Source organism: Macaca fascicularis, chromosome 15 (assembly GCF_037993035.2).
Source record: "Macaca fascicularis isolate 582-1 chromosome 15, T2T-MFA8v1.1".
NCBI lineage: Eukaryota > Metazoa > Chordata > Mammalia > Primates > Cercopithecidae > Macaca > Macaca fascicularis.
This window is the reverse complement of record NC_088389.1, coordinates 102,701,496-102,725,830: the sequence shown is the minus strand read 5'-3', so window position 1 is coordinate 102,725,830 and position 24,335 is coordinate 102,701,496. Positions and strand designations below refer to the sequence as shown.

Genomic DNA, 24,335 nt, shown 5'->3' with positions numbered 1-24,335 from the left:
CAGCCCAGTCCGTCTCAGCCTTATTTTATCCAGCCCCTATTCAAGATGGAGTCACTCTGGTTTGAACACCTCTGACAAATCAGGTGAATGGCTGGGTATGGAAAAGTTCTCTCATGAAGAGAAGAGCTGTGAACCTCAAAACAGGGAAGAGAGCTCCTCATAGCACCCATGAAGAGACAGCAATTACTGGAGAGAGAAACCAGACCCACGGGAGACCGCGTGGAAGACATCAAGTATAGATTCAAAGAAGGAACAAAAAGGTATTGCAAATTGGATTTGACATTGTTAACATTGTTAACCTACCAGGGGATTTGCTGTGGGAAGGGCCTGCCCTGCCCCTGCAGGAAAAGGGTTTGTTTGTCTGCTTTTTATCACTTGACTTTTAATCAGCTTTATTATTATTGTTAAATTTTCTGCAGAGAGGCAGCTTCCATTGCCTGTATCTAGGGATCACCCCGCTTCCCCATTCCCCATTTTCTTAGACCACTCAATTGGAAACAAAATATTCCCTGGCATGTTTTCATCAACAGATTCACTCTCACCCGGACCTCACTCCTGATTCTTGGTATGTCCATAAAGCCCCTGGGTATTGGATCCTGCCACTGTAAGAAGTACCATTAGTGAGACCATGGCTTGGTTCTTACAAAATTACTCTGAAAAGGCAACAATATAGGGAGATGTTTGGTGTGCAGAACCCTTTGAGAAGCAAGTCCTTCCTAGAATGTGTTACTCACTTTATTGACTTTTTGGGGAATGGTGTTGATGGTGTTATTTAATGATGACACTTGCTTTCACCCCCAAAGTCATCTACAAACTTGATTCATTTTCAGATACTGCAATAGTGGCACGGATGAAAATATTTAAAAGGTAAGAGAATGTTGGAACTGAACTGTCGATTCCCTCCTGGGCAGGGGTCACCGCGAAGGATCACCGACACGAGATTCACAGCAGAGAGTTATTTATTACTAGCGCGCTAGGGTCCCAAGCTCTAAGTTGGCCCTGGGACCCCGACTGCTTGTTACAGGCTGTTTATATAGGCAAACACAAGTTTAAACACAGCTTATGGCGCAAAATTTAAACAAAGCTTAAGGCGCAAAATGATTGGGTCTAGCTATGGCCTGAGCAAGGTGTCTTATGCTAATTGGTTAGAGCAGGACCTTATGAGGTTTTTTCCTGGAGTTGTTGATTCCGGGAACTTCGAGGCAGGGTAGGACCCCCGGAATTGGCAGGGTGGGACCCCATGAGGTTGTTTCCCGGAATTGGCAGGGTGGGACCCTATCAGGGTGGGTCCTTATCAAGGCAGGGTAGAACCCTATCCAGAGCCACCTGGTGTTAATTTTTTCTATATAAGGCCTAGTTTCTAAGTTTTATAAGGCCTAGTTTCAAGAATCTGCTTTCAACTCAATCCTGCTTCCTAGATACGGTAATTGACTCACCTGTTTTGGGCCACTCACACCTGTGTTTCCTTCTTTTATGGAAGCTGTGTCCAGAAAGCACAGCTTGATCCAGGGTCATTTCCACTCAATGGTTTCTGCATATTGGCTCCTCTGTTGGTCTTCCTAGCCTCGGGACTTTTGCACTTCCTCTTCCTTCCTTTTGTCTGAGACAGGCTCTTCTCAAATCTTTAAATGACTGCTCCTTCTCATCATTCAGGGCTTGGCTCAAATGTTATCTCCTAAACAGATTATCTCACTGGAAAGTAAATTCCCTGAGAGCAGAGACTTTGCCTATTCATCCGCTCTATCATCCTGCTCCTAGAACAATGCCTGACCTATAGTAGCTGCTCAATAAATATTAATTTATTCATTGACTGGCATATGAGTTCAGGTTTCTTGCTTGTCTGTTTAGATTTGCATTTCTGTTTTGTCAAGTTCTCTAATATCCATATACTTTATCAATAATCTATTTAGCTTCAAGTTAAGAGCATTGACTTTGGCGTCTACCAGACCTACATTTTATTATTTATTTATTTATTTATTTATTTTTGAGACAGAGTCTCACTGTGTCACCCAGGTTGGAGTGCAGTGGTGCGATCTCAGCTCACTGCAACCTCCACTTCCAGGTTCAAGTGATTCTCCTGCCTCAGCCTCCTGAGTAGCTGGGATTACAGTCACACACCACCATGCCCAGCTAATTTTTGTATTTTTAGTAGATACAGGATTTCACCATATTGGCCGGGATGGTCTCAATCTCCTGACCTTGTGATCTGCCAGCCTCGGCCTCCCAAAGTGCTGGTATTACAGGCATGAGCCACCATGCCTGGCCTAGACCTACATTGTAATATTGGCTTTATCCAGGTATGGTGGCATGACTATAGTCCCAGCTGTTTGGGAGGCTGAGGAAGGAGGATTGCTTGATCCTAAGAGTTCAAGACCAGCCTGGGCAACCTAGTGAAACCTTGTCTTTAACATTTTTAGCTATATAACCTTGGGCAGGCTGGGCGCGGTGGCTTACATCTATAATCCCAGCACTTTGGGAGGCCGAGGTGAGTGGATCGTGAGGTCAGGAGATCGAGACCATCCTGGCTAACACGGTGAAACTCCGTCCCTACTAAAAAAAAAAATACAAAAAAATTAGCTGGCTGTGGTGGCGGGCGCCTATAGTCCCAGCTACTCGGGAGGCTGAGGCAGGAGAATGGAGTGAACCTGGGAGGTGGAGCTTGCAGTGAGCCAAGATCGCGCCACTGCACTCCAGCGTGGGTGACAGACCAAGACTCTGTCTCAAAAATAAAATAAATTAAATAAATAAATAACCTTGGGCAAATTATTTAACCCCTCTGTGCCTCCATTTCCTCATTCTATATTTTTACAAATAACAATACCTTCTCCATAAACTGATTTAAGAATTAAATAAAATACAATATGTAAAATGTTTAGCGCAAGGTTTGGCACTAAGATCTCAACCAATACAACTGATTGATGTTATAGATAAATGTCATTATTTGTGCCACTTTTTATCATGTGTGCACTTTGCCCTAGAAACAGTGTGACTTAATGAACTTGCCAGCTGATGACTCTGTTCGACCAAGTGCTCGTTCTGTACAGTTCACTCCCACGTGTTTATTAAGCAGCCACTATGAGTAAATCTTAAAGGATGGGTGGGATTTTGAGAGGCTAGAGAAGGACATGTAAGGACATCTCACATTGAAAGGAACTGCACAAAGAAGACAGAGTTAGAAAGTTCCAAGAACAGCAAATAGTTCAACATAGCTAGACCACGCATAATATTCACCCACTTACTCTTTTTTTTTTTTTTTTTTTTTTTTAGGTGGAGTCTTGCTCTGTCACCCAGGCTGGAGTGCAGTGGTGCGATCTCGGCTCACTGCAAGCTCCACCTCCCGGGTTCACACCATTCTCCTGCCTCAGCCTCCCGAGTAGCTGGGACTACAGGTGCCCGACACCACGCCTGGCTAATTTTTTGTATTTTCGGTAGAGACGGGGTTTCAGGTGTTAGCCAGGATGGTCTTGATCTCCTGACCTTGTGATCCATCCACCTCAGCCTCCCAAAATGCTGGGATTACAGGCGTGAGCCACCACGCCCAGTCCACTTACTCATTTTTAAAACATTTTCCAACTAGCTATGCTTAACAGGCACTGTGCTAAATGCTGGGATAAGCAGGAATAGAATGTGGTGCCTGCCCTTAAGGAGCTTAGTTTAGAGGAGAGACATAGTTGTCAACACTGTGTGGGCTGCCGCTGTTGCATGAGCTATGCTACATGAACACAAAAGCAAGCAAGCAGCATTTTTCCATGTAGGGAGGAAGAGAGAGAGAGCTGAGAATGAGGGCTGGACCTATTGCAGAGGCCTTAAAGACTAGGCTGAGATTACTGTTTAATGAAGAACCAGTAAAATGGTTTTGAATAGGGGAATGAGATGAACACCTGAACTGGAAAAAGTAAACAGTAAGTATTTATTTTAGAACACACCCATATTCACCCATGCTGAGAGCCTGGACTATTATAAAGAAAACAAGGCCAGGTACAGTGGCTCACGCCTATAATCCCAGCCATTTGAGAGGCCGAGCTGGGTGGATCATTTGAGATCACGAGTTCGAGACCAGCCTGGTCAACATGGTGAAACCCCATCTCTACTAAAAATACAAAAATTTGCTGGGAGGCTGAGGCAGGAGAATCGCTTGAACCCGGGAGGTGTAGGTTGCTATGAGCCAAGATCACACCACCGCACTCCAGCGTGGTGACAGAGCGAAGCCCTGTCTCAAAAAAAAAAAAAGAGAGAGAAAAAGAAAAAAAAACCCAGCAATATCCTTTAATTAAATCAAGTCAGGATCCCCAAAGTTGACCACCATAGAAGTCTCTTTGCATGAGAAGGGACAATTGGACTTGGAAACCTGGACTCTTGCTCCTTTCTCTGGATGCGGCTGCTTTTCCATGGTTGCTGTGAACATGTGGCCTCCAGAGGGCGCTGTCCCCCGCAGCTTTTCAGATCAAGCTGTGGTTTTTAACCCTGAGCAGCGTCGGAATTCCCTTGGATGGCTTTCATCATAGGGTCCCACACCAGAGTTCCCGATCAGTAGATGTGGGTGACACGTAGGAACCTGCATTACTCCCGAGTCCCCAGGGACATGCTGCTGCTGGCCCTGAGACCACATTGTAAGAACCCTGCTCCCAAGGATCTAAGGCCCTTCTTTATGTCTTCAGAAACAGGGCCAGAACTTTGAAAGGAAAACTTACTGAAAACAAATATATATATATTTGGAAAAACACACAGACAACAGAGCTAGACCCAATCATATAATATTGCTTATTCTTTTTGCCTCTGACCTCTGTGAATCGCCTGAACTCTGGTTTTCTGATTGAGAATTGGCCTCTCTTCCCCAGCTCCCTGCTTCAGGGCAGATGAATACCCCTCGTGAATAGCATAAGAGGTTTTATCCACTGGCCTTCACTGGAACAAAGTCAGTGAGGGCGTTACACAGAATACAACACAAGAACTGTGTAATGGGAATGAGGAACGTACATATAAAATAGCAGAAAGCTTTTATTTCCTTAACAGTTGATATCGTTTGGATGCTGGCCCCACCCCCATCTCACGTTGAAACGTAATCTCCGGTGTCGGAGGCGGAACCTGGTGGGAGGTGACTGGATCACGGGGGTGGATTTCTCAGGAATAATTTAGCACCATCCTCTTGGTGCCATCCTCATCATTGTGATTTCTCACAAGATCTGGCTGTTTAAAAGTGAGGCACCTCTCTCTCTCGCTCCTGTTCTCACCAGGCAATGTGCCTGCTTCCACTTTGCCTTCTGCCATGATTGGAAGCTTCTAGAGGCCTCCCCAGAAGCAGATGCCACTATGCTTCCTGTACAGCCTGCAGACTGTGAGTCAATTATACCTCTTTTCTTATAAATTACCCAATTTCTTTATAGCAGTGCAAGAAGGGCCGAATACAACAATGTTTCATTTATTTTGTAGCACCCACCAATTCCTAGAGCAGAGTTTGTACCTGATGAGTGCCTAATAAATGTCTAAAGTGAATTGAATTATAAGACCCAACATTTCTTCATGCATAGAAACATGACCTACTTTATTGATGTTACTCATTTGTTCTCATCTACCTATATTTATCTGATGACCTTTGAATCATTTATTACTTTTAACATTGCCACAGCTTCCCAGATAGCACACCCATTCATTCTTTCTTATTTCTTTTCTTTTCTTTTTTTTTTTTGAGATGAAGTTTCGCTCTTGTTCCCCAGGCTGGGGTGCAATGGCAAAATCTCGGCTCACTGCAACCTCCACCTCTCAGGTTCAAGAGATTCTCCTGCCTCCACCTCCCGAGTGCTGGGATTACAGGCATGCGCCACTATACCCGGCTAATTTTTGCATTTTTAGTAGAGACGGGGTTTCAACATGTTGGCCAGGCTGGTCTTGAACTCCTGACCCCAAGTAATCCACCCACCTTGGCCTCCCAAAGTTTGCAAACAGCTACTAAATTTTTATTTTTTTCTAATTCCTTTGTTTTTGTTTCTCTTACCTGGCCTAGGGACAAGGAAATATTTTCAATGGTTTTATTCCTGGATGAGAATCCCAAGGCCACATTCTATTAGACTCAGCCTCTGAATGGTCTTTTAAACACAAACATGGCTGCATGAAGTTCATGTCACAAAATCTGATGTCATGAAAGAGAAATTCAGTTCATTAGTCACCTGGGGTGGATAAGACAGGTAGACACTGCATATATAAAGGAATAATCCATGAGTGATTGAGGCTAAAAGTAATCCTCTTCAGAACTAGGTCAAGTAGTTTATTTAGGGTTTGGATGGTGAGTCAGCCTGGAGAGGCTTGGACTTCTAGGATGAAGAACTTGTGAGGGGTGTGTGTGTGTTTGTGTAGCTTGGTTAAAAGTGATTCATCTTTCTGGAAGAGCCTCTGTCTCTATCTCTCTTTGTCTTTTTCTCGTCTTTCTCTCACGCTCTCTTCATCTCATTCTCACACATTTGCTCTTGTTCTCACACTTTCTAGAACAACTCATTCTCTCTCTCAGGCCTGCTTTGATTCCTGTTCTTCCTGGCACCCCTTCTTAAGAACCAGTGCAAGGCTTTAAAGAAATACCTGAAACTGGATAATTTATAAAGAGAAGAGGTTTAATTGACTCATGGTTCCACAGGCTGTGCAGGAAGCATAGCTGGGGAGGCCTCAGGAAACTTACAATCATGGCAGAAGGTGAAGGGGAAGCAGGCACATCTTCACATGGCTAAAGCAGGAGGAAGAGAGAGCACCACTGCACTCCAGCCTGGGTAAGAGCGAGACTCTGTCTCAAAAAAAAAAAAAAGAAAAAGAACAAAAAAAATCAAAAAAATTAAAATTAAAGAATAAAATAAAAAAATAAAAATAAATAAATACAAATGTCATTGGATCCCTGTAATACTTTAGTGAGAAAATGGGTTTCATTTTATGCATAAAGAAACTGAAGTTCAGACGAGGTAGATGATACACCTATAATCACACAAAAAGAACCTGTAACTAGATAGAGCCCAGTCCTTCTGACTTACAGCCTAGTATGCTTACAAGTACATATGGACAAACTGTTGACCTTCATAAAACTTAAGACATATAATCATACTATCCAAAATCCCCCCAGAAGGTTACATCTAAATTTATATTCACCTATAGAAAACAGTCTTATTATTGGAAAAATAATAATAATAATAAGAGTGCTTGGATTTTCTCCAAGAAAAGACGATAACATGTGAATGTGAAAGAAAGATGACACTCAATAACTAGACGTTTAGTTCAAAAACAATTAGCCAAAGCAAATACTTTTTATACTATAACTTCTTCTCAATCTTTCTTTTTTTTTTTTTTTTTTTTTTTTTGAGACAGAGTCTCGCTCTGTCACCCCGGCTGGAGTGCAGTGGCCGGATCTCAGCTCACTGCAAGCTCCGCCTCCCGGGTTCACGCCATTCTCCTGCCTCAGCCTCCCGAGTAGCTGGGACTACAGGCGCCCGCCACCTCGCCTGGCTAGTTTTTTGTATTTTTTAGTAGAGACGGGGTTTCACCGTATTAGCCAGGATGGTCTCGATCTCCTGACCTCGTGATCCACCCGTCTCGGCTTCCCAAAGTGCTGGGATTACAGGCTTGAGCCACCGCGCCCGGCCATTCAATCTTTCTTTATAGGATGTTTTATTGGCTTTGAATCAAGAAGAGTTAGACATTTGTGGAAATCTATGAGTAGAAAAAATAGAGGTGGGTGTGCACGCACCCACACACCCTCAGAGGAAAACCAGTATAATGCAAGAAACAGAATAAAATATACATCTTATTTTATTCTGTTTTATTTTATTCTGTTCTCTTTTATTCAGTTATTTTGTAAGCAACTCTCACTACTTTTAGCAAGACACAAGATATTCCACCCATAAAAAGTAAACAGGATGCTATAAAAAAAAAAGACATTGAGAAAAATGAAAAGTTCTTAAAAACACAAAGTATGACTAACAAAATTTAAAATTCAATAGAAGAGTTGGACAATGAAAATTGAGTAAGCCTTCCAGAGGTAAAACTATAAAAGACAAAGAGATAGAAATAAAAGGACAAGAGACTTAGAGGAGAAATCAAAGCAATTCTGGAAAAAGTAAACAGATAAGTTAAAAGGAATCAAATTATCAAAGAACTAATACCCCCCAACAAAAAACAATCCAGAAAACAAGAATGTAAGTCTCCACTTGGAAGGAGGTCACCAACGGTCCAGTTTAAACAAATGAAAATAAGTTTTAGAGAAACAAAGTAAATAAAAGATTCTGAAGTCACTTTCAGAAAGGAAAAACAGGTCACACACAAAGGGTGGGAGAATCGAAAGGACATTTAATGCTCAACAGCAACACTGAGAGGTGTTAGGACAATTACTTCAAAATATTGAAGGAACCATGCCTGCCAAATCTTTATCAAGTTATAAATCAAGTGTGAAGATTAAATAAGGACATTTATAGACAGGCACGGGCTCTAAAAATTTACCTCATGTGCCCTTAAGAAACCACTGAAGAATATGCTTCAACAAAATAAAGGAATTATAACGAACAACAACAACAACCACCACCAAAAAAAAAAAAAAAAACAGAAAAAACCCAAGGCAGCAGGAGATACAGAAAACAGAAACTACATTGGGCAGCAGCAAAGGGAAATCTCAGAATTGAGCAATGCGCTCGAGGCCGACTCAGTCCCCGAATGGAGCAAGAGGATGGAACACAATGATTAATCTAGAATGATATACTCAGTAAAACTCTTCTCTTTTCAGAGAAACAAAGACTAAAATTTTTTGTCATCAAAATAACCTCTCTAAACAAACATTAAAAGACAGTCCTGAAGATGGAAAATAATCATAAAAGATAGGAGATTGAGTGAGGGTGGTGGGGAGTGAGTTCACATACTGGTGTTAAATAAGTGCAAACATATAGAGACTGGCTGTATCTATCAGTAATAATTAAGTCTGACTTTAGGGGGAAAAAAGAGAAGAAGATAGAGCTAAAACCCTGACAATAATAATGTGCAAGACGGCCGGGCGCAGTGGCTCACACCTGTAATCCCAGCAATTTGGGAGGCCAAGGCGGGTGGATCACCTGAGGTCTGGAGTTCGAGACTAGCTGACCAATATGGTGAAACCCCATTTCTACTAAAAGTACAAAAAATTAGCCGGGCGTGGTGGCACACTTCTGTAATCCCAGCTACTTGGGAGGCTGAGGTAGGAGAGTCACTGGAACCCGCGAGGCGGAGGTTGCAGTGAGCCGAGGTCCTGCTACTGCACTCTAGCCTGGGCAACAAGAGTGAAACTCCGTCTCAAAATAAATAAATAAATAAATAAATAAATAAATAAATAAAGTGCAAGACAAATGGAGATATTCCAAGGTCCTTGAGTTTAGGTGGAAGAGAGTAGAGATACTGAATAACTTAGATAAGTATTAAGTACACATATAAGCTGTTTTTTTTTTTTTTTTTTGAGACGGAGTCTTGCTCTGTCACCCAGGCTGGAGTGCAGTGGCACGATCTCGGCTCACTGCAAGCTCCGCCTCCAGGGTTCATGCCATTCTCCTGCCTCGGCCACCCAAGTTGCTGGGACTACAGGCACCACCACGCCCAGCTAATTTTTTTGTGTTTTTAGTAGAGACGGGGTTTCACCATGTTAGCCAGGATGGTCTCCATCTCCTGACCTTATGATCTGCCCGCCTCGGCCCCCCAAAGTGCCGGTATTACAGGCGTGAGCCACCGCACCCAGCCACATATTAAGCTTTTAAGGGTTAAAAGGAAATAACTGAACCTTCATGCTGTATTTGAAATAAGAACTGTACTGAAAAGTAACCAAAGAACCGTAGCCAAAAGGAAAGCTATTTCTTATCGAAGAATTCCAGCTAATGCATGCAGAAGAAATAAAGAATTAGAAAGTCCCCAGTTTGTTCCCTCCTAATGAAGAAATGAGTGCAGCAAGGATTACCAAAAGATGCTAAAACCATTATAGGTGAAAAGTTGATGAAATTTCATGTTTACAAAGTTACAAAGTAACAAATTAAGGCCAGACACGGTGGCTCACGCTTGTAATCCCAACACTTTGGAAGGCTGAGGCGGGTGGATCACCTGAGATCAGGAGTTCGAAACTAGCCTGGCCAACATGGTGAGTCCTCATCTCTACTAAAAATACAAAAAATTAGCTGGGCATGGTGGTGTGCGCCTGTAATCCCAGCTACTTGGGAGGCTGAGGCAGGAGAATGGCTTGAAACTGGGAGGCAGAGGTTGCAGTGAGCCAAGATCACACCATTGCATTCCAGCCTGGGTGACAAGAGCAAAACTCCATCTCAAAAAAAAAAAAAAAAAAAATACAGCGAGTTTGGCACTGAGTCTGGAACTTTGTACACCAACACCCACATGGCCGCTGATAGGAATGACCTGTGGAGCTTCACAAAAATACTGATTCCTGGGTTCCAGGTCGAAAGACCTCAGGTGATCCGCCCACTTCAACCTCTCAAAGCGCTGGGATTACAGGCATGAGCCACCATGCCTGGCCCAGAAACTTCTACTTCTAACTAAAAACAAGTGAATAAATTGGATTCTCTCTCTCTTCTTTTTTTTGTTTTGTTTTGTTTTTTTTCTTTTTGAGATGGAGTCTTGCTCTGTCGCCAGGCTGGGGTGCAGTGGTGCAATCTCATCTCACTGCAACCTCCACCTCGCGGGTTCAAGCGATTCTCCTGCCTCAGCCTCCCGAGTAGCTGGGATGGCTAATTTTTTGTATTTTTAGTGGAGATGGGGTTTCACCGTGTCAGCCAGGATGATCTTGATCTCCTGACCTTGTGATCTACCCGCCTCAGCTTCCCAAAGTGCTGGGATTACAGGCGTGTGCCACCGCACCCAGCCCTCTCTCTTTTTTTTTTTTTTTTGAGACAGAGTCTCGCTCTGTTGCCCGGGCTGGAGTGCGGTGGCACCATCTCGGCTCACTGCAAGCTCCGCCTCCCGGGTTCCCGCCATTCTCCTGCCTCAGCCTCCCGAGTAGCTGGGACTACAGGCGCCCGCCACCTCGCCCGGCTAGTTTTTTGTATTTTTTTTTAGTAGAGACGGGGTTTCACCGTGTTCGCCAGGATGGTCTCGATCTCCTGACCTCGTGATCCGCCCGTCTCGGTCCCCCAAAGTGCTGGGATTACAGGCTTGAGCCACCGCGCCCAGCCCCCTCTCTCTTTTTTTAAGGCAGGAAAGCATGATCAATTCACTTAACTCTATTTCAAAGATAATGAAAAGTAAATCAACATCATAGCATAGAAAACAGCTCTGGTGAGATGAGACAACAATAGGCTTAAGCTCCTTCGCGTTCTCTTTGACATGTTTAATGAGACACCCTGGGTTAGGGATCCATTTCTCCCAGTGACTTGAGGTTAATGGTTCTCTGCCATGTACACCATTATTACTTTACTACATATTTGCCACAGTTCCTGCTATTCAGTTTCCAAAAGATCATGGTATGTCTTTGAGAGTTCATCCATTCTTTCCAGTTCACATTTACTGAGGGCCCATTATATGCCAGACACTATGCCAGGCACTCAGGGTGCAGTGGGGGCCTGAACAAACTCACTTCCCGCCCTTGTGGAGCCTATAGCCTAGTTCATGAGAAGGTCAGTGAGATCCTTAAGAAAATTACATGTTTTTACAAATTTTATAAAAAGAAAAAAACAAGATGCCAAAATGTAGAGTTTCTGGGAAAGGATACTTCAGATAAAGTGGTCAGGGATGATTGCCAAGACCAGCTCGGTGGGTGAGACCCTAACCCAGTGGCGCTAGAGGAATTAAAGACACACACACAGAAATATAGAGGTGTGAAGTGGGAAATCAGGGGTCTCACAGCCTTCAGAGATGAGAGCCCGGAACAGAGATTTACCCACATATTTACTAACAGCAAACCAGTAATTAGCATTGTTTCTATAGATATTAAATTAACTAAAAGTAGCCCTTATGGGAAATAAAGGGTTGGGACGAATTAAAGGGATAGGTTGGGCTAGTTAACTGCAGCAGGAGCATGTCCTTAAGGCACAGATCCTGTACGCTATTGTTTGTGGCTTAAGAATGCCTTTAAGCGGTTTTCAGCCCTGGGTGGGCCAGGTGTTCCTTGCCCTCCTTCCAGTAAACCCACAACCTTCCAGCATGGGCGTTTAGAAAACCAGAATCCTCCCTGCCTCAAATTTTGGGGCAACAAGAACTGGTGCATGAATCCTGACTGGAAGATTTTGGGAGTGAGTCTTGTTGGAGGGGGTAAGCATAAAACACGACAGTGGAGCACCCCATGCTTCTACAGACAGAGGCTCACAAATTTGGATTATTTTCACACACCCTTGAAAGAAAGTTAATCATCTTCCCTTCAATACATTTTCACTTAAGTATAACATAGAAAAGTGCACGAATCATAAGAGTACATCTTCATGGATTATCACAAAATAAACATCCTATATAACAACTACTCGAGATCAAGAACATAAGCATTATCCCAGAAGCACCTGCCATGTCCTTCCTATTTCTCCAAAGATCATCACTATCCCCATTTCTTCTTCTTCTTTTTTTTTTTTTTTTTTTTTTTTTTTTTTTTTTTTGAGGCAGAGTCTCGCTCTGTCACCCACGCTGGAGTGCGGTGGCGTGATCTACGCTCACTGCAACCTCCGCCTCCCAGGTTCAAGCGATTCTCCTGCCTCAATCTCCCGAGTAGCTGAGACTACAGGCGCCCGCCACCACGCCCAGCTAATTTTTGTATATTTAGTAGAAACGTGGTTTCGCCGCGTTGGTCAGGCTGGTCTCAAACTCTTGATCCACCCGCCTCAGCCTCCCAAAGTGCTGGGATTACAGGTGTGAGCCACCACACCTGGCCTTATCCCCACTTCTGATAACAGATTAGTTGTGCCTGTTTGTGAAGATTTTGTAAATATAATTATTCAGCAGATAAGTTTGTATCTGGTTTCTTTCATTCAACATGTTCCTTCAGATTCATCCATGTTTTCAAATAACAGTAATATACACATTTTCATTGCTATATAATATTCTACTGTATGAATTGTGAAAGGAAAATAAATCTCAGGACCCCCAAATTACTAAGCCAAAGGAAAAGTCAAGCTGGGATCTATGTGAGGCAAACCTGACTCCAATTTTATTACTAAATAAGATAGCTACAAAGATAAAAAGCTACATACCTCCCTCACAATTTTCCCACATGGAAATTCCTTGTGGACAAAGGACAGACAGAACTCAGTCATCCCTCTGAGGTTCACCTAAGACAAACGCGTATCTGACTGCTTCCTCTGCCCTATTGTTTATGTTAAAATGCAGATTCACTAAGCCAGATCAAATTGTGTATTTGACATGGAAGGGGGCAGGGAAGTGCTGGGAGGAGAAGGGCAGGTCCCTGGTGAGGGTTCCACCCCCAGGCCTGTGCCCATGGACCTAGACGAGGACAGGCAACCCTGCCTCTGTGACCAAATGTTGCATTTCCCAAGACCACCCTGGTCTGCCACGCCCCCATCCTGCACGTATAAAAACCCCCCAGACCCTAGCGGGCATGCACACAAGCAGCTGCATGTCGAGAGGAACACACCAGTGTAGAAGCACATGGACAGATGCTGGCAAGCCGGCAGGCCATCGACCTGTGGAACGATGCGGAGTTTGGCCGGAGTGGTCAGAGCAGAGCCGGGGCTGCTGAGTGGCCTGACTCCAGGGGAAAACCACCTTCCCACTCTATCACCTTCTGGCTCCCCCATCTGCTGAGAGCTACTTCCACTCCCAAAACCTTGCACTCACTCTCCAAGCCCATGTGTGATCCAATTCTTCCTGTACATCGAGGAAAGAAACCCTCAGATGCAGAAAGCCCTCTGCCCTTGTGATAAGGCAGGGGGTCTAATTGAGCTGACTAACAACCCACCTACAGACAGCTAAACTAAAAGAACAGCCTGTAACACGCCCTCTGGGGCCTCAGGAGCTGTAAACATTCACCCCTAGACACTGCTGTGGGGTTGGAGCCCCACAACCTGCCTGTCTGCCTGCTCCCCTTAGGGGTTTGAACAGTCATGAACTGAAGAAGCAAGCCACACCCCCATCGCATGTCCTGTGAGGGGGATAAGGGAAATTTTCCCATTTCATGTTCAGTGGAAAGCTGATCAAGGACTCAAAAGAATGCAACGTTTTGTCTCTTATCTACTTATGACCTGGAAGCTCTGGCTTCAGGTTGTCCCACCTTACCAAATTGAACCAATGTACATTACACATATTGACTGATGTCTCATGTCTCCCTAAAATGTATAAAAGCAAGCTGTACCCCAACCACCTTGGGCACGTGTCATCAGAACCTCGAGGCAGTGTCATGGGTGCGTCCTTAACCTTGGCAAAATAAACTTTCTAAATTGATTGTGACCTGTGTCAGATATCCTTTGGTTTACAGAATATATCACATTTATGATTTTTAAAATTTTGACAGATATTTGGATTGTTTCCAGTTTGGGAATGTTGTGAATGGTTGTGGTATAAACATTCTTGTACCTGTCTTTTCTTTTGGCGTATATTTCTGTGTCTATTTCATACTCAGGAGTAGAATTCTACATCTATGCAGAATGTGGTGTTCTGAAACTAGGCCTCATAAAACTTAGAAACTAGGCCTCATATAGAAAAAATTAACACCAGGTGGCTCTGGATAGGGTCCCACCCTGCCTCAATAGGGTCCCACCCTGATAGGGTCCCACCCTGCCAATTCCGGGAAACTACCTCATGGGGTCCCACCCTGCCAATTCCGGGGGTCCCACCCTGCCTCGAAGTTCCCGGAATCAACAACTCCAGGAAAAAAAACCTCATAAGGTCCTGCTCTAACCAATTAGAACAAGACACCTTGCTCAGGCCATAGCTAGACCCAATTACCACGCGCCTAAAGCTTTGTTTGAATTTCGCGCCCTAAGCTGTGTTTGAACTTGTATTTGCCTATATAAACAGCCTGTAACAAGCAGTCGGGGTCCCAGGGCCAACTTAGAGCTTGGGACCCTAGCGCGCTAGTAATAAATAACTCTCTGCTGTGAATCTCGTGTCGGTGATCCTTCGCGGCGACCCCTGCCCAGGAGGGAATCGACAGTTCGGTTCCAACAGTTCAGCTTTAGAAGACACTGCCATACATATCTGCAAAGTGGATATAGTTTATACTCCTGTCGGCAATGGATGAGAGTTCTACCTGCTATACATTCACATCAATTCTTCTTCTCCTCCTCCTCCTCCTCCTCCTCCTTCTCCTCCTCCTCCTCCTCCTTCTTGTTCTTCCTCTTCTTCTTCTTCTTCTTCTTTTGAGACAGAGTCTTGCTGTTGCCCAGACTGGAGTGCAGTGGTGCGGTCTCGGCTCACTGCAATCTCTACCTCCCAGGTTCAAGCAATTCTCGTGCCTCACCCTCCCGAGTAGCTGAGATTACAGGTGCCTGCCACCATGTGTAGCTAATTTTTGTATTTTTAGGAGAGATGGGATTTCACCATCTTGGCCAGGAAGCTCTAAAACTCCTAACCTCAAGGGATCTGCCTGCCTCAGCTTCCCAAAGTGCTGGAATTACAGGCATGAACCACCAGGCCCAGCCACACTGATACTTTATATTGATGTCTGTTTAATTTTAGCTGTACCAGTGGATTGTCATTGTAGTTTTAATCATAAATTTCCCTAAAGACTAATGAGCATCTTTTCATATATTATTGATATTTCAACATTCTCTTTTGTGGATTGACTGTTCAAGTCTTTTGCCCATTTTTATGTTGGTGAGCTATCTTTATCAAGCTTTTTATGTGTTCCTTTTTATATTCAGATATAGGCATTGCAAATATCTTGTGACTTGCCTTTTACTCTCTTAGTGATGTCTTAGGATTAACAGAATTTTAAAATTTATTTTAGTCCAATTTATCAAACTTTTCCTTAATATTAGTGATTTTTGTGTCCTACTTAATAAATCTTTGCCCCCATTCACATACCTCTCTCAATAACTTTTAGGAAAAGCAGGCCAAAAACCAGTAAGAATAAAGAGTATTTGAGCAACACTATTAACAAACTTGAGCTAGTTGATATCTTTAACATAAGAAAATGTATCCATCTCAGCCAATAAATAACCAGTGTTATGTTTAATGAGAAAACACTAGAAACACTCCCACTATACTCAGGAAAAAGACAAATATGCTTATTATCATTATTTTTATTAAACATAGTATCAGAGATATTATCCAACAGATTTGGTAAAAAAAAAACACATAAAAGAAAGAAAAAGACATAATATTTGCTAGGTGCAAATGATATGGTTCTACAGTAGAAAATACAAAGCAATCAACTGAAAAATACTGTAAATAAAAATTAAATTATGCAAGGTGATATAGTATGAAGTAATATACAAAATAAATAGCTTTCACTTAACCAACAATCAGACACAATGGAAGAAAACTCCTCAATTTTAATAGGAAAAAAAGAAAACCTAGGAATAAACCTAATAAGTAATAATACCAGGTCTGTAGGAAGATAATATCTTAAAACATTACTGAAGGGAATAAAGGAAGACTTGAGCGAGTGAAAGATATACAGCGTTCTTAAATTGGAAGATAACATCAAAAGTGTTAATTTTCTCCCAAGGGAATTTATAAATTTAATGTCCTCCTTGTCCAACAAAGAGGGTTGTTTTTTTCCGGGCAGCGGCTGGAGGGTGAGGACTAGATAAATCCTTAAGTGTAAGCTTAAAAATGACAGAAAAGCTTTTTAAAAAGAAGAGCCGGCCAGGCGCAATGGCTTATGCCTGTAATCCCAGCTCTTTGGGAGGCCAAGGCAGGCAGATCACCTGGGGTCAGGAGCTCGAGACGAGCCTGGCCAACATGGTGAAACCCTATCTCTACTAAAAATACAAAAAATTAGCTGGGCGTGGTGGCTGGTGCCCGTAGTCCCAGCTACTCGGGAGGCTGAGGCAGGAGAATTGTTTGAAACTGGGAGGCAGAGGTTGCAGAGAGCCAAGATCATGCCACTGCACTCCAGCCTGGGTGACAGAGTGAGACTCTGTCTGAAAAAAAAAAAAAGGAAGAGCCGTAAGCAGGGACTAACTGTAAGAGATATTGAAGCATACTAAAAAGCTTCAGTAATTAAAACAGTATAACAGAGAGACCTGCAGAAGAGATTAGAAAGTTTATAAGTAGATATAAATACATGCACATTTTTATGGCAGCAAGTGATGCATCTCAAATCCGGGAGCAGAGTAATGATTATTCAATAAACAGTGTTAGAATAACTAGTTAATGTCTGGAGAAAAATTAAGTTGGAACCATTTCTTACATCTTACTCCAAGAAAATATCAAGTGGATCAATGATTTAAATGTAAAATATGAAGGCATACCACTTCTAAAAATAAAACCTATAGAGATTCAGAAATTCTTTTATAACTTTAAAGTGAAGACCTTACTAGTTATGTTTCATAGCCATTAAAAATGGCTAATTGCTGAAATAAACAAGAAAAGAAATAACAAAAACCAAAAAAATAGCTAACTGCTAAATTCCAATACATGAATACAAACAAAGGAAAGCTTCCTCATGAGGTGGAGTGGGAGACATTGTAAGCGAAGTCAAAAAAAATCAGTGACCCTCTGGAAAAATCTTGGCAATGAATATCACAAAAGAACAGTTTATCTCCCCCAATATTTAAAGGGCTCCTAGAAATTGTGGATGGAAAAAGTCAGACTTTGTAAAATATTCAGGGAGATTTATTCTGAGCCAAATATGGGTGACCAATGGCTCGTGACTCAGCCTTCAGGAGCTCCTGAGTGCATGTGCCTCAGGTGGTTGGTGTACAACTTGCTTTTAGGCATTTTAGGGAGACATGAGACGCCAATCAATACATCGGCTCAGCCCGAAAAGGCAAGACAGCCGGAACAGGGGCTTCCAAGTCATAGGCATATTCAAACTTTTCTGATTGGCAATTGTTTTTAAGGGTTTATTTTCAACAGAAAGGAATGTCTGGGTCATAAGGGGTTGTGAAGACCAGGGTTTTATCACGTAAATGAAGCATCCAGGTAGCAGGTTTTACAGGGAATAGATTATAAATATTTCTTCCTTTTTCTTTTTCTTTTTTTTTTCTTTTTTGTGAGGCAGGGTCTTTCTCCGTTGCCAAGGCTGGAGTGTAGTGGTGTGGTCACAGCTCACTGAAGTCTCAACCCCCTAGGACTCAAGCGATCCTCCCACCTCAGCCTCCCAAGTAGCTGACCTAACAGGCATGTGCCACCATGACTGGTTAATTTTTGTGTTTTTTATAGAGCCGGGATCTCACCATGTTGCCCAGGCTGATCTGGAACTCCTGAGCAATCTGCCTACCTCTACCTCCCAAAGTGCTGGGATTACAGGTGTGAGCCACTGCACCCAGCCTTATAAATGTTTCTTATCATACTTAAAGAGTTTGTTCTATCAGTAATTCCTAAAGGAATTATACCCAAAAAGGTCTAATCAGGCATGTCTGGCTTCCCCTTCTTATCATGGCCTGAACTAGTTTTTTGGATTAACTTTGGAATGCCCTTGGCTGAGAGAAGGGGTCCATTCAGATGGCTGGTGGGCCTTAGAATTTTATTTTTTGTTTACAAAATCAAAAAGAGAAATACCAACAAACCTGTAGAAAAATGGGCAAATATGAAGACACTGTTCACAGAAAAGGAAGTAGAAATAACTGCAAATTTATGAAGAGTTGCTTAGCCTTACTCATTATAAAATAATTGCAATTAAAACTAACCTAGGATACTATTTCCCCTTGTATTAGATTGGCAAAAATGCAAAACAGTAATAATAAATTCTGCTGACAAAGCTGTGGGAAGACAGGCACTTTTCACACATTGCTGGTAGGAGTTTAAATAAATACAACCCCAGTGGAGGGCCACTTGTCCCTATCAAAATTATGAATGCAAATCCCTTTAACTCAGCAATCCCATTTCTGAGAATTTGTTGTGCATCCACAAGTGTATACTCTTAAAATGACATGTGTATACAAGACTATTCATTGTATTAACGTGACAGCAAAAGATTGGACACAAACAGTAATGGACGAGGGTCTTGCTCTGTTTCCCAGACTGGAGTGCAGTGGCATGATTATGGCTTACTGCAGCCTTGACCTCTTGGGCTCAATTGATCCTCCTGCCTCAGCCTCCTGAGTCACTGAGACTACAGGCATGAACCACTATGCCCAGCTAATTTTTGTGTTTTTTTGTATAGATGGGGTTTCTCCATGTTGCCCAGGCTAGTCTCAAACTCCTGAGCTCAAGGAATCCACTCACCTTGGTCTTCCAAAATGCTGGGATTACACGTGTCTGCCACCATGACTGGCCAAATGGGGAATTATTCTTGAAGCAATTTGAAAATGTCAGGCCGGGCACGGTGGCTCACGCCTGTAATCTCAGTACTTTGGAAGGCTGAGGCGGGCAGATCATGAGGTTGGGAGTTCGAGACCAGCCTGGCCAACATGGTGAAACTGGTCTCTGCTAAAAATACAAAAATTAGCCAGGCGTGGTGGCACGTGGCACGTGCCTGTAGCTCCAGCTACTTGGGAGGCTGAGGCAGAAGAATTGCGTGAACCCAGGAGGCGGAGGTTGCAGTGAGCCAAGATCATGCCACTGCACTCCAGCCTGGGTGACAGAGTGAGACTCCATCTCAAAAAAAAAAAAAAAAAAAAAAAGAAGGAAGGAAGGGAGGGAGGGAAAGAAAGAATGAGAAAGAAAGTCTGAGACATAGTGAGTGGGGTACAAAAGCATGTTGCAGGAAAGCGTGTGAAATATCATACTTTGTGTACATCAGTAGGAAAAGAATAAGAATCTAGTGCCTATGTAAGCAATTTTAAAAAATGTTTTAGAAGGATATTGTGTTGGATATTCTTTTTTTTTTTTTTTGAGACGGAGTCTCGCTCTGTCGCCCAGGCTGGAGTGCAGTGGCACGATCTCGGCTCACTGCAAGCTCCGCCTCCCGGGTTCACGCCATTCTCCTGCCTCAGCCTCCCGAGTAGCTGGGACTACAGGCGCCCACAACCGCGCCCGGCTAATTTTTTGTATTTTTTTTTTTTTTAGTAGAGACGGGTTTTCACGGTGTTAGCCAGGATGGTCTTGATCTCCTGACCTTGTAATCCGCCCGCCTCGGCCTCCCAAAGTGCTGGGATTACAGGCTTGAGCCACCGCGCCCGGCCGTGCTGGATATTCTTAATGTTTTTTCCTTTAGCTCAAATCTTCAACTTTCTGTTTCCCTCTTCCCCAGCAGGCTGAGTGCCATGCTTCAGGAATGCCCTCTCAGCCTGGGCTGGATTGGGAAGATGGGAGATAAAGTAGGAGGCGGAACACGGGAAAGTGTGATCAGTGGTATTCATTTGGCAGGTTTTACCTCAATAGGTCAGCTGCAAGTTGGCAGTGACTGTTTTTCTGTTTTGTTTCATTTTGTTTGAGACAGAGTCTCACTCTGTCGCCCAGGCTGGAGTGCAGTGCTACAATCTCGGTCACTGCAACCTCCACCTCCCACGATCAAGAGGTGAGTGAGTACCTGGGACTACAGGTGTGCACCACCATGCCTGGTTAATTTTTGTATTTTTAGTAGACATAGAGTTTCATCATGTTGGCCAGGCTGGTCTCAAACTTCTGACCTCAGGTGATCTGCCCTCCTGGGGCTCCCAAAGTGCTGGGATTACAGGTGTGAGCCACAGCCTGCAGTAGCTTTTTCTCTACTCACAGCCATAGCTACTGTTGGGTAACACTGTCCTAAAACTGTCTAGTTCTAACAACTGCTCTCTCCTCTTTCCCCTTGAGCCCTAACAACCATACATTTTCCCCACAGCCCTGCTTTTGCTAGCCCTTATATGCTTAATCATCTTTGTTGCTTTTCCTTAACTATATACAAAACGTTATAAATAGTCCTCTATTAAAATTTTTCTCAGCTGCCCCATTTGAGTTTGCCATCTATTTCCTGCTGGGTCTTTGACTGATTCAGCTATTGAACTGATGGAATGCAGAAATAAAATGGAGATTTTTTTTCATTGCGTACTGCTTTACACTTTTTAGTTTCTGATCCTGTGAATCTATTGCATACTCTAAAATTTTAACATATATGTTTTTATTAACTTTTCTTTCCTTTTTTGTTGAGGCAGACTCTTGCTCTGTCACCCAGGCTGGAGTGCAGTAGTGCAATCTTGGCTCACTGCAACCTCCACCTCCTGGGTTCAAGTTATTCTCCTGCCTCAGCCTCCCAAGTAGCTGGGATTACAGGCACACGCCACCATGCCCAGCTAATTTTTTGTATTTTTAGTAGAGACAGTGTTTCACCATGTTGGCCAGGCTGGTCTCGAACTCCTGACTTCGTGATCTGCCCACCTTGGCCTCCCAAAGTGCTGAGATTATAGGCGTCAGCCACCGCACCCAGCCCTTATAAACTTTTCACTTTGAAAATAATCACAGATTCATGGGGAACTGCAAAAAATGGTAGAGACAAGTCCCCTGTAGCCTTCAGTCTTCCTCAATGGTTACATCTTATGTAACTCTAGCACAAGATCCAAATCAGAAAGAAAGAAAAAGTATGATGTGTGTGCATCTTATGTATGCAAGAAAATGTATGATGTGTGCGCATATAGTCCTATGCCATTTTATGATATGTGTAGATTCATGTAAATCCACTGAAGTTAGTATACAAAACTATCCCATCACCACAAAGACCTCCCTTGTGCTATTCCTTTACAGTCACACCCACCCCCTCACCCTCACCATCCTTAACTCCTGGCAATCCCTAATTTGTTTTCCATATCTATGATTTTGTCATTTCAAGAATGTTATATCAATGGAATTATATAGTATGTGGCCTTTTGAGATTGGCTTTTTCCCACATAACACAATGCCCTTGAGATCCATGTTGTTGCAGTATCAACAGTCTGTTCCTTTTTATTACTGAGTAATATTCCATAGCATCAATGTACAACAATTGGTTTAACCATTCACATATCAAGAGGCATTTGAAGGCTGAGAGTGGTGGCTCACACTTCTAATCCCAATACTTTGGGAGGCTGAGGTGGAAGGATCTCTAGAGCTCAAGAGTGTGAGACCAACCAGCCTGGACAATATAGTGAGACCATGTCTCTACAACAACAACAGCAACAACAACAAAAACCCGGCATGCTGGCACATGCCTGTAGTCCCAGCTACTTGGAAGGCTGAGGCGAGAGGATTGCTTGGGCATGAGAGGTCGAGGCTGCAGTGAGCTGTGATTGTGCCACTATACTGCAGCCTGGGCAACACAGTGAGACCCTCTCTCTCAAAAAAAAAAAAAAAGGCATTTGGGTTGTTTGTAGTTTAGAGCTGTTAGAAATAAAACTTCTATGGACATTCCTGTGTAGATTTTTGTGTGGACATGAATTTTTATTTCTCTGGGGTAAATGCCCAGAAGTATGACTATAGGTCATATGTTAAGGGTGTGTTTTGTTCTTTAAGAAACTGTCAAAGTATTTTCCGGAGAGGCTGCATCATTTGATATTGCCACCAGAAATGTATGAAAAATTAAGTTGTCACCATTTGGTATTGTCACTATTTTCTATTTTAGCTGTTATAATAGATGTATAGTGATATCTCATTGTGGTTTTCATTTGCAGTTTCCTACTGGGTAATGATGTTGAACATCTTTTCATGTGTTTATTTGCCAGTTATATATCCTCTCGGCTCACTGAAGTTCAAGCGATTCTCCTGCCTTACCGCCTCCCAATTAGCTGGGACTACAGGTGTGCGCCATCACACCTGGCTAATTTTTGTATTCTTAGTAGAGATGGGGTTTCACCATGTTGGCCAGGCTGGTCTCGAACTACTGACCTCAGGTGATCTGCCTGCCTCAGCCTCCCAAAGTGCTGGGATTACAGGCATGAGCCACCGCGCCCAGCCCACAATTGTATTTTACAACTGCATAGTTATAAAGATGGATCTGATCCAGAGTGTATTCATTTTATATATTCATTATTATTACTGTACTCATTTTTTCTTCTTTTGAGATACATTAAAATTTAAACATTTTTATGGGCTCCTGAAAGTATCCTGGGTCCTAGACACTGAACCTACTCTGCCTAATGGATAAGTCACCCCTGTTCCTCCACCAGTCTCACTATTCACTGGGATCTACAGTCTATGGAACAAAGTCCTAACTTCCTATCCTGAAAAACAGAAAATTCATTGCCTTTGAAACCTGACTGCCACTTGCCTTATAAGTCTTATTGACTCTCCTTTCCAAAAGGATGCTTTTCCTCTGTTGGGCTGGCCTGACTCCTGGTTCTTCAACACAGTTGTTCCTGCTACTGTTATTAGAGTTGCTTCTCTCCTTTTGGAATCTCCTTCCCCAAATTCTTACATCTGTCATATGGGGCCCAGTTCAATTTCTGGCCAGAGAGAGAGAGACACACACACGCACACAGAGAGGGACAGAATGGTGCAGGAACAACACATGAAGCAGATTTAAATAAGGTTAAATCCCCACTTTGTCTTGAACTAATTACTTTTCCTCTCTGAACTAAAGTTTTCTCATTTTTAAATTTCTCATTTCTATTTCATTTATCTTGAGGAAATGACTAGGAGTAGAATGACTGGGCCATGTGGTAGATGAATGTTTAAGTTTTCAAAGTGTTTTCCAAAGTGGTTGTCCTATTTTACATCCCCATGAGCAACGTATGAACATTTAGTAACTATTCGCTGTTGCCAACATTTGACATGGTCAGTCTTTTTAGTTTTAGCCATGCTAGGATATTTAATATACGTATGGGTGCATATATGTATTAATATATTGCAAGGTTCATGGGTCAGTTACTTTGAACACAAAATACATTTCTCCTAGAAACATTGCCCTGCAACTGACACACCAGCCAAAGGCAAGTGGTTACCCATAGCTGAATTAGTGCTCATATTAATTGATATTTTAACAGATTTTAAAATAGAATTTCTAAGCCTGAGACTCCTAAGCCCCAAGCTGCAACTTTAGGACTTCTGAATCTAAGTACTACAGGCCCTGAGCTGATTCCCTCTAAGCCCTGGTCTGGTTGATAGAGGAAAAGATAAGGAGAGAAAGCTAGGCTTATTAATTACTTTTTTTTTTTTTTTTTTTTTTTGAGATGGGGTCTCACTCTGTCGCCCAGGCTGGAGTGCAGTGACTCAATCACTGCTCACTGCAACCTCTGCCTCTCAGCTCAAGCAATTCTCCCATCTCAGCCTCCTGAGTAGCTGGGTACACCACCACACCTGGATAGTTTTTTTAATTTTTAATTTTTTTTTTTATTTTTTGTAGAGAGGGGTCTCACTATATTGCCCAGGCCAGTCTGGAACTCCTGGGCTCAGGTGATCCACCTGCC

At 42.9% G+C, this 24,335-nt stretch overlaps 1 long non-coding RNA gene across 1 annotated transcript; it reads left to right on the top strand.

Annotated features, from left to right (window-relative positions):
• Positions 1–5,214: 5,214 nt before the first annotated feature.
• Positions 5,215–7,783, top strand: LOC135967470 (uncharacterized). The gene is made up of 2 exons (XR_010581607.2): positions 5,215–5,335; positions 7,636–7,783. It is a non-coding gene; the product is annotated as an uncharacterized lncRNA (long non-coding RNA).
• The last annotated feature ends 16,552 nt before the right edge of the window (positions 7,784–24,335 follow it).